This window comes from Phocoena phocoena, chromosome 1 (assembly GCF_963924675.1).
Source record: "Phocoena phocoena chromosome 1, mPhoPho1.1, whole genome shotgun sequence".
NCBI lineage: Eukaryota > Metazoa > Chordata > Mammalia > Artiodactyla > Phocoenidae > Phocoena > Phocoena phocoena.
This window is the reverse complement of record NC_089219.1, coordinates 177918790-177921235: the sequence shown is the minus strand read 5'-3', so window position 1 is coordinate 177921235 and position 2446 is coordinate 177918790. Positions and strand designations below refer to the sequence as shown.

At 57.7% G+C, this 2446-nt stretch overlaps 1 pseudogene; it reads right to left on the bottom strand.

The window, feature by feature from the left end:
* Positions 1 to 640: 640 nt before the first annotated feature.
* On the bottom strand, positions 641 to 2446 carry LOC136135875 (Golgi-associated RAB2 interactor protein 4-like; annotated as a pseudogene).

The window sequence follows — 2446 nt, the reverse complement described above, 5'->3', positions numbered from 1 at the left end:
GCAGTGATGTTCTGATTCTTCGCCAGGTGCTAGTTTCGTGGGGTTGCTTATCTTGTGCAATGTCATCGAGTGGTATGCTCACGATGGCACGCTAGCTAATACTTGCTGTTCTGATTGCGAGCTAATACCTGGGCAGGGAATGGCTAAGTCTAGGTGAGAGTGCTTGCGGTTCTGATTGCTAGCTAATACTTATTTCTGTCCACTGAATAGCCCGAGGGGACATGAGTCCTGTTCTTGCTTTGTTTACAGACCTTCAGGGGCAATAAGCGTTTATAAAAAGAATAGGGAGATAGTGAAGGAGAGCTTCCCAGACCATAGTCTGACTTTGAGCCATGGCCCTGGGGGGCAAAGCCAGAAAGGAGTGGAGGCCAGATGCAGCACTGCTGTTGGCACTGACCATGTGTGTGAGTTGGGGCTGCCCTTGACTGGACACTGGGTCTCAGATTGTGGCACAGCTGACATCACAGAATCCACTGTGAGGCTACGGCTGGGCTTCGGGACCTAGAAATTCAGACAAAACACTGCATGCATTCTCAGATTGTTTGGTGTTTTATTTAAATTGCAGTAAGGAAGCTGAAATGGGCTCTCCAGGGGTATTTCCCTGAGCCCTGGTCCCCTTTGCAGCTCCCAGCTCTAGGTCCTATTGATGGGCTTCAGCGGTCACTGGCTCCATGGTCTCAGATGTCACACCTCCAGTGATCTCCAGCCCCTGGCCACTCTCTGCTGTCTCTACGATGGCCTCCATTCGGGTCCCTTCCACTGGCTTCGCCAGGATGCTCACATATTTATCGCGTGAGGAGGCCACTGTCTTTGTAGTAAGCCTGGCTCTGACGTTGCTGAAGAAAGAGCTAATCCTACTGAGTCTCTCGGTGGTGGGACCTGAACTCGCTGTAGATAAGCTCTTGCCCGATTTGTGCGAGGTCCTGGACTCGTTGGTGATGGGAGCACAGCTGATGCCTTTGTGAGCAGTGCCCTGCTCGCTGCCCCCTGGGCTGCCCGTGGCCTTTGTCCTTTTGGTCATCTCTCGTGGCTCTGCGGCCGCCTGAGCACGGGCCAGCTGCTTTCTGGATGGTCTTGTTCCCCGCTGCCTTGTGGTGGCTTTCCACTGAACTGCAGAGCGAGGGGCTTGTAAGAGCTCCGTCCTCTCCCCAGTGCTCCCTTCTCTCCCTTCTTCCCTTGCGGGCCTGGGACACCCTCTGTGAGCTGCCATCCTGTTCACTCACTTTGCCTTCCTGTGGCAAGGTGGAGATGAGGGTCCCCTTGCCCTCCTTGTCGGCTCTTCCTTCAGCAGTCTTGCTGGTAGGTTCTGCTCCGACCACCGTCATGCCGGCCTCTGTGGAGAGGCTGGTGGACGTGCTGGAAGCATACCCTGACTAGTTCACGGCACCTGCCAAGCATACCCTGAATTGTTCGCAGCACCGTTTTCCTGCTCCTCAGGGATGTTCTGGCAGTGCCCCCAGTGGCTATGCTGGTTTTGCTTCCTCCTGGACCATTGCTGGCTGTGGCTGCTGTGGCCGTGCTCTGCTCTTCAGGGGCAGGAGACTTGATCACTGCCACGCTCATAGCACCCGCTGCGGTGCCTCCTGCCACCCCTGCTGTCTGCACCTTTGTCGTTGCCCGCAATGCTGACGCTTTGTCAAGCACTGTAGGTTTTGCTTTTGCAGTGGCCACATCGGGCATGGTATCGGGCTTGTGGGAGTCCAGTTGGATCCCCTCCCCGCCAGCAAAAGCTGCAGACGTGGCCCCGGCCAGCTCAGAGCACGCGTGGAGGCTGCAGATGCTCACCTGGTCCTGATCCCACTTGCCGTGGAAATCCTCCACTGCCGGGCTCCTGCCGCCGTCCTGCTCCTCGAACACAGGCATGCAGATCGTGTCCCAGGCTGGAACGGCGCAGGTGCGGCTGTGACCCTCCACTGGTGGTCGCAGGAGGTAGATCAGCTCTTCCCAAGAGGTGAAGAGGTCTTCCTGCGCGTCCAGAGGGGCGCACAGCTGCAGGTACCAGGAGCGGCCAGTGGCAAACTTCACGCGCAGCTGTTGTTTCTCACGATTGTGTGTGGAGATGCTCACGAGCGTCAGGGGAAGGAGCCTGGTGAGCTCTAAGGTGCTTTGCAGCCTCGTGGCTCTTGCCCTTGGCGGCCTGGCCGTGCTCAGCGTGCTCTTCACAGCCGGTGGCCCATCGGGCCAGCAGCATGGTGTCTGGGAGTGGGAGGACGGGGCTGCTGCATGTGATGCCCACGGTCACCATGCAGACACAGTTGTGCACGTCAGTCAGGTCTCCCCTCTTGGTGATCTGGATGAAGTCGCTCTCGAATACCGGGGCGTCCTTGAACATGTCGTATTCGCCCTTGCGCAGTTGCTGCTGCAGCTTCCCCGTGGTGGTGTTGAACAGGCCCCCCCCGGTGCTGCTCTGGGCCGTGTGATACGGGAGCAGAGAGTCCCCACTCAT